This window comes from Lynx rufus, unplaced genomic scaffold (genome assembly GCF_022079265.1).
Source record: "Lynx rufus isolate CCGP_SWC_20201006 ecotype Redwood Valley unplaced genomic scaffold, mLynRuf1.p SCAF_2, whole genome shotgun sequence".
NCBI lineage: Eukaryota > Metazoa > Chordata > Mammalia > Carnivora > Felidae > Lynx > Lynx rufus.
Genome location: NW_025814834.1, coordinates 206,029,887 through 206,037,939, shown reverse-complemented (window position 1 = coordinate 206,037,939; position 8,053 = coordinate 206,029,887). Strand labels below are relative to the sequence as shown.

Genomic DNA, 8,053 nt, shown 5'->3' with positions numbered 1-8,053 from the left:
ACGTGAACATGTTTTGGAAAAATGTAGAGAAACCTTTTTGTGTCTACTTCTGTGCCATTCTTGAAACAAGATCCCCGCTCTAGTATTGCCCAAGCGAGAGTCCGTGGAACCCCATCAAAACTTTCATAAGAGAGTGTGGGGAGGGGAGGGAGTGGCTAAGGTCATAGGTCAGAGAACAGGCTAACAACCAGTTAGCCCCCGCGCCCTAGCATTGGTGGAGGGCGCGCTCGACGCAGGCCCCGCCCCCCGACACGTGACCACGGCGCGCGGGGCAGGCCGGGCCGCCCCCTCGCCGCTCTACTCCTTACGCGCCGGCCTCAAAATGGCCGCCTTCTGGCGTCTCTGCCGCTGTTGAATGGAGAAAGCTTTATTGTTCCCTTCGGGCAGGAGTGTTCGTGTCCTCTATGGCGCTGTCAATAAAGAACGGCAGTTTGAATCGGTGCTGAACAGGTAACCATAGAAACGGGGCTGGGACTCAGCGTGGAGACCCCTTTAGCTGTTGAGGCCCGAGAGGCGCCCCAAATGAGGGGCGCGCTGAGACCCTTCGGCGTGGCGAACTCCGTGGGGCTCTGCCAAGTCGCAGCCGCCTCCTCTTGCCCCGGACGCGGACCCCCTGGGGAGGCTCCCACCCCGAGCGCAGGCTCGGCTGTAAGTCTCCGGTGGGGAGAGGCCGCGGGGCCCTGTCGGGGTGCACCCGGCTTGGCCCCCGCCTGGGGCCTGCCCTCGCTCGTCACCGCCTGCTCCTCGGCGCGATCCGAGGCCTCCTCGCTGCTGCTTCTCGAGTCTCTCCCCCCTCCTGCCAAGTCTGCGCCAGGCTTCGGCAAACTCCGGCCTGGGGCCAAATCCCCGGTCCCCCACCCCACCCCGTTTTGGTCTGTGGGGGACTAACAGTGGTTTTTACATTTTTAAATGCTTGGGAGGGAAAAAAGAAGACTTGTAATTTACGAAATGTATATGAAATCAGATTTCAGTGTCCCCAAGTGAAATTTTGTTGGAACATAGCCACGTTCATTGTTTCATATCATCTGTGGCTCGTTTCTTGCTACGAGGGCTACGTTGAGTTGTTGCGACAGACATGGCATGGCTTTGAGGGCATGGCCCACAAGGCCAAAAATACCTAAGGTCCGGCCCTTCCCAGAAGTGTGCCAGCCCCTGCCCTAGACACAAGTAGACTGGTCAGCGTTGTCCGGCGATTCTTCTGATCATTTCTCACGGAAAGGGAAACTCGAGTTAAAACTACCCCATGCACCTAAAGCTCTGGGCGTATTGATCTGATCTGTTAATCAATGTGGGAATTGTTTCCCACTGTTTTTAGTAACAGTACCATCCACCCAGCGCCTACAATAAGGTGCTTCGTTTCTATTCATACCCAGCGGTTTTTTGCTAACAACATTTCCTAAGTAAGTATCCATGTTTCCGCTTAAGACAGGAATACCAGATTCTGAGGTTAAGCTTCCTAAGGGTGTGCTAGATTATAGGTCTGGCAGATGGAGCTCATTCCAGGGAGCCCTCTGCTTTGTGACCCGCCTCATACTGCTGGAACTTCTTTGAAGTCTCAACCTGGGGCTCTTTGGTTCTTCCCTGAAATCGTATTCCAAATCTTTGTATGGCTTATGGAGATCTAATTACAACCTCGAAGTGAAGTTTTTCTTAGCTAAATCATCAAATTTCTACCACACCCTACTTTCTAATTTAGATGCATTTCTTTCATGGCAGTAGTTCCCAAACTTAGCTGTTCATCCCTAGTTGAACTAACAAACGATTTCAGAACACCTCTTGCCTGCACGAATGCATTCATGAATCTTTCAGTGTTTTTTTAGCACCTATTATGTACTAAGGATGATTCAAATCCCTGGAAGAAAAGTGGTGGACAAGATCAACAAGCTCTTTGCCCTTTCACAGGATTTAAATTCAGCAGGGTCTTGGACAGATGGTATACCTGTAAACAAAGCTAATTTCAAATACAGCTCTCATAGCATAATAAAGTCACTAGTTTGTATTTATTAAATGATTTCTGCAAAGCACTGTGTGCTCTATTTACATGGAATATCATTCGGCTCTCTCACCAACACTGTGACGAAGGTAGTATTAATAATCCTGTTGTAAAGATGAGAAAATTGAGATTCAGAGCAATGTCCAAGGTTACATAGTTAATGTACGGGGGAGCTGGGTTCTGAACCTCAATTGATCACACCAGTCTGTATTATTCCGTCTGTTAATTACCTTTTCTTGGGAGGCTCTCCAGGGCAGGACCACACCTTACCTATTTTTGTATCAGCTGCTAGCCAGTGCCCACAGCCTGTAGTCTGGTAAGTATTAAATAAACAATTCAGGCCATTTGTTGATCAAATATTTGAGTGCCTGCTATGTACCAGACCCCACTGTGCTGGGCCTTATGATTACCGTGAGCAAGATAGACCTAATGCCTCGTGTCTAAGGCAAATAGTGGCAACTGTGATAAAGGTGATAAAACAGTGCTGACCCAGAGGACCCCTCTTACCGGCCTGGCCCAGCAAGGCGCTTGAGAAAGGTAGTTTAAACCGAACCTGTTTGAGTGACGAGAATCCAGTCCAGGCAAGAAGGGAGAAGGGAGAGAACTGGGAAGGAAGAACTTTTTAGTAGGATCAGAGATTGTGAGGTGGCAAGAATGTGGGGTGTTGGAAGGATTGAAAGAAGTGAGTAGTGGTGTCGTGATTCAGTCCCGTGCTCTGAGTCGCTGGCCCTCAAGCCAGCTTTACTGCTGGGAGAGCTGCGTGCCGTGGGCCGGTTACAGATGGTCTAGTATGTGAAATGCGGATAGTGGTACCTCCTGAAAAGGGTTGTTGTGTGGATTAAACAAGAAAAAGTGTAATAACAGGTTTGCTGTTTCCTTTTTGTTGTTGTTACACATGTTGCTGAATTCCAATCAGAGAAAACCAAATTGGGCCCCAAATGGAAATGTATTTAAAGTGCTAAATAATAACAAAAGTCTAGGATTATGTTACCAACAAAGCTGAGGGTGTGTGTGTATGCTTCTATCTTTGGGGGCGACAGGAACAGCTCTTATTTTTTCTCATTGTGCTTGTTGAGAGAGGAACTCCTCCAAACGAGTTTTAAATTTTTTTCAACCAAATTATACAACTATCTATTCAGAGTACTTTTCATTATTTTAGTGTGTTCCTCCATTGAAGGCATGTGCATTTTCTTAAGGCAGTGTAAGAAAATTACAGGTTTCTTCTAGTTGGTGGTCATTTCAAAGTTTGCAAATGATTTTTGGTTTCCTCTGAAAGTTTTCAAAATAATGTTGCATACTTTAAGCAGGGCATTGGACGCTTTAAAGCAAGTAACAGACTTTTCGAATTGGTAAAAATAGGAAGGTATTTGGGGTCATGAACGTGAAAAATTGCAGAGGCAGTGAGAAATCAAGCAGACGGTGTAAGAGGATCGGCAGTGTCAGGTTTTGCTTTAAACTGCGTCTAGTAACCCGACTGCACGTGTCCTTAGAAGGTGTAATCCAGCCCGGCAAATGGAGCAAGGAACGGGAGGGAGAGTGGCATGTTAATGCAATGTTAAACAATAAGCCCAGCATTAAGTTGCTATTTTAGGTTTGGGTGGGACCTGCACATTTAAAGTGTTGCAGTTTTACTCTGTTATTTGGGTCTGTTGGGTTCCAGTAAAGAGAAGGTGGTAACACTAGTTTTGAAGGATAATATAAAACTGCAGGGAGAGCGAGGGCATACCAATTTGTTTTTCAGTCTATTTTATTTCAGTTCAAAGCCTCATTGCAGACGGGCAGCGCAGGGAAACGAGCCACGCTTTGGCAATACTCAACTGCTTTTGGAGATTGAAGAAGACTGAGTACAACCAAAGTGTGGTTGTTTTTGTGGACTATCTGTCTGCAAAGAAGCTCTGAACTGAAATAAAATAGATTGGAAAACAAATTGGTATGCCCTGTTGCCTCATACTGAGTGTTTACATTACCCTTCTGGAACACTGCCTGTACCAGCACCCTGGAGGAAGGCAGTGACCCCTCAGACGCTTTCAACTCTTCAAGCGAGTGAGCTCTTTGATTTTCACAAGGAAATTGAATTGGAATTTATGGTTTTCTGGATCTCCAATAGGCTGCCTCCGAAAGCCATCATCCCGATAATGTGAAAAAAGCAAGCTGTAACCATGTAGAGGAAAGAATTAAATATTAAGGGCATTTAAATTCGGAGATGAGATTGTCACTGTCTTGAAGTCCTGCAGAGGGTGTGGTGTGTCGTTTGCAGAGACCTTTGCAGTTTTGAGACGTCTGCAGCCCTCAAGGGAGAGAAGGGTAAGGAAAGAACGTCGGCTTTCCTTGTATTTCCCTGATGTTGTTATTTAACTCCAAATCCTCAAATTCATGACACCCAAGTTTTTCCTGTCCTTAGATGAAGTACATACATTCTAGCTGATCCCAGATTGTTAAACTGGGGTCAGTGGTTGAGCTGCGGGGGATTCACGAATCCTTTGAATTTGCCTGCAGATTTGTCTGTCGTTTTGGTGGGGAGTGAGCCCGTTCTTTATTCAGGTCTCGGAGGGATCCTTGACCCTCTAAAGGTGCAGAGCCAACAATGAAACGTCACATGTAATAAAAACCAGTGAACCAAAGTGGTGATGAATCCCGCCTGAAACCAGTTACTTCTTACTGCCGTGTGGTCTTGACTTCAGTTTTGAAAGTATCTTTCCAGGCCTTGTTTCTTCTCTAAAGTGGCCAAGCAGAGTTGGGTGTTCCTGTCTCATAGGGATATTTACCCAGTGAGGTACTTGGAAATGCCTCAGAGATCATCGTCCTTATTTTATAGGAGACTGTTGAAATGGCAGTGCGTTGTCTTGGCAACCTTGGTAGCCATTGCCCTGCTGGTTTCCTCTGACCCGTGAAAGGAACAGTGGTAGGAGCCTAATACTCTGGCTCTAGGAATCCACTTCTTGCTAATGGACGCGGTTCCTCAGGACCACAGGAAAGTAAGGTTAGGAGAGAGAGGAAGAGGAGAGGGATTCACGGAGGCAGAGACCGAGGAGCAAAGGAGGAGGGAGGCTGCCCCTGTATCTGTCCTGGCAGCCCTGTGTATCTATGGAGGGAAAGAAAGAGCTCTTTTTGAGGCCAAACTTCTCTTTCTTATCTAAACTAAGACCTCTGAAAAAGTAATTCGTTGGTGTGGTTTCTGGTTTTATTAGTACTCAAATGGAAAGAAAAGGAAGGAACTGTTTTAAGTCATTTTCTTAGGACATTTTGTAAACGTGGGACCTCAGTAGAAAACTGCCGTGGGCCAGTTTGTTTGGCCCATATAGTGTTTAACAGCGAGTTGCTTACATTTAAAGAGACTTTATGTCTTTCCGGTCCCTGGAGGTATTTGTGTGAGTGACCTCTGTTATCCGCCTGAGAGTCTGATTCTGGGACTCTAGATGTTTTACGAAGTCAGTTTTTATGAAGGAAAGGGCCCGAGAAGGAAGAGGAGATTAGAAACAAAGGATTACTAGCGTTTAAGCCTCCAGATGTTGGTTACGTGACATTTTTTTAAAATATAAAAACAAAGCGAGGGGCACCTGGGTGGCTCAGTCGGTTAAGCATCTGACTTCAGCTCAGGTCATGGTCTCATGGTTCCTGAGTTCTAGCCCTGCGTCAGGCTCTGTGCTGACACCTCAGAGCCTGGAGCCTGGTTCAGATTCTGTGTCTCCCTATTCCCTGCCCCCCCGCCACCCCCCCCCCCCATGCAGTCTGTCTCTCTCCCTCAAAAGTAAACATTAAAAGAAAAAACAAAGTGAACAGTATGTGGTTCTATTTCTGATTTTGAGAAAATACTGCAAGAGGTTATCTGACCTGCTTGTTAGATCTGTTTCTCAGCTTTCTAACACTGCAGCCTGGTTATTGGATCTTCCTTCTTAACTCCTTGTCCCCACCAGCTCTGAAGGATGATGTCAGGGGCTCTGGCAGCAGTGAACTTGCCATTTTTCTTCCACCTGGTACTTACCTTCAGTTCCAAGTCTCTTCGGATGGCACCACAAAGTTGCAAAAGGCAGAAACCTGGGAGTCCCGCATATTCTTCCCCTTCTGTCAGCCTCCCACCCTCCTTCCACTCCCTACCTGCAGTAAGCACGTATTTATTTAGGCTGCAAGTCTACTGATGTCCCCTTTCTCTTTTGGTTTAAAGCTACTGTAATCTCTTGTCCTGGATGACTACAGCAGCCTCCTAGCTGTCCAGCTGGCTTCTTCCTTTGTTCCTCTCTAATCCATTTTGTATACTGACGCCAGTGATCTTTACGAAGCACAGATCACATGTTACTCTGTTACCCCCTTCCTTAAAAGTCCAAGTGGCTTGCTTGCCCTCAGGGTAAATGCAGTTAGTGGCTTGGCCTGTGCTGCCCTCAAGCTCTGGTTGGGTGTGTTCAAATCTCACTTTACTCTCTTCCCTTCCCTCTCACTCTTCTACTTGGGCACTAGCCAGTAACACTCAAATGGGCCACAGAACTTTATCGTTCCCTGGACAAGTGGGTCACACTCTGGGGCTCTGAAGGCTGCTGGATTTTCCTGGCCATGTTACTAACCAGCCCAGTAGTAATGCCACTAACTGCACTGATCATTAGATCACTGAATGTTGTGTGAGTTTTCTGTTGGTTCCCTTGTCCTTAGACTATCTGCTACTTCAAATGTGTTGTCAGATTCTGCCCTGAGGCCAGTTGATGTATTTATTTCTCTGTGTGCTTATGCCACCAATTTGATAAGCTTTATCAACAGGCTCATTTGGTTTAAACTTTAAGAATTGCTTTTAAAGATCTAATTTTGTTTTTTAACTGTGTAAACCATTTATGTGGTTTCAAAATCAAAACTATGTTCATTCACAGTTTTTTTTTTTAATTTTTTTTTTTAACGTTTATTTATTTTTGAGACAGAGAGAGACAGAGCATGAACGGGGGGAGGGGCAGAGAGAGAGGGAGACACAGAATCAGAAACAGGCTCCAGGCTCCGAGCCATCAGCCCAGAGCCTGACGCGGGGCTCGAACTCACGGACCGCGAGATCGTGACCTGGCTGAAGTCGGACGCTTAACCGACTGCGCCACCCAGGCACCCCTCACAGTTTGTTTTTTTTTTTAATAAAAATTTTTTGTATATATTTATTTATTTTTGAGAGACAGAGTGAGACAAAGTGAGAGTGGGGGAGGGGCAGAGAGAGAGGGAGATGCAGGATTGGAAACAGGCTCCAGGCTCCGAGCTGTCAGCACAGAGTCCATCTCGGGACTTGAACCCACGGACCGCGAGATCATGACCTGAGCCGAAGTCGGACACCCAACCGACTGAGCCACCCAGGCGCCCCTCACAGAAGTTTTTATTTGATGCCTGATCCCTCTTCTCTGTTTCTCTGGAGTCTTGCTACCAAAGTTCTGGGGGAGTTTTGCCCATCTGTTAGGTAAGAAATGTTTCACTATAGTTTAAATTTGTTTTCTCCTTTAATGAGATACAGGGTATCTGCCCAAAGTCTGTGCCATAAGTTGCAAAAATATTTTTTTCAATTTGTCATATGCCTCACTTTGCATATGTTGTTTTATTGCTGTACAAAGGTTTTTCATCTTTATATAGTTATATTTATGGGTCTTACAGTGTATTGCTTTAGAATTTGAGTCCCAGGAAGTTTGCCCTGCTTTTAATTCATGGGGAATTTGTTAATGTTTTCTTCCAGTGTATGTATGGTTTCACCCCCTCCCCCCCCCCCTTTTTTTAAACACATCTAAGGCTCCTATCCATTTGGAATTTATCTTGACATTTAGTTTGGTTTGAGGAAGGATCCAATTTTATCTTTTCCCCATTAGCCAGCCAGGTATTCCAACACTACTTATGGAAAGTTCTTATCTTTTCTCCATTGGTTTGAGATCTTGCTTTTACTGGATACTAAGTTCTTGTATACGTTTGGGTTTCTTACTGGATTTTCTGTTACGTTCCATTGGTCTCATCGCCAAGTCATATGCCGTTACAAAACCATCTTAATTTTAGAGGCTTTATAATTTGTTTTAACATCTAGAAGGGCCAGTTTTTTCATATCGCTCTTTTTTAATG

At 45.7% G+C, this 8,053-nt stretch overlaps 1 protein-coding gene across 2 annotated transcripts in view; it reads left to right on the top strand.

Moving 5' to 3' along the window:
- The first annotated feature begins 328 nt into the window (after positions 1 to 328).
- The window catches only part of ZBTB40 (zinc finger and BTB domain containing 40), a 77,985-nt gene continuing 70,260 nt past the window's right edge, over positions 329 to 8,053 (top strand). For both annotated transcript variants that reach the window (XM_047083568.1, XM_047083567.1), the window contains exon 1: positions 329 to 450. The gene's annotated coding sequence lies outside the window, so the exon portion shown is untranslated. The remainder of the gene's footprint in view (positions 451 to 8,053) is intronic.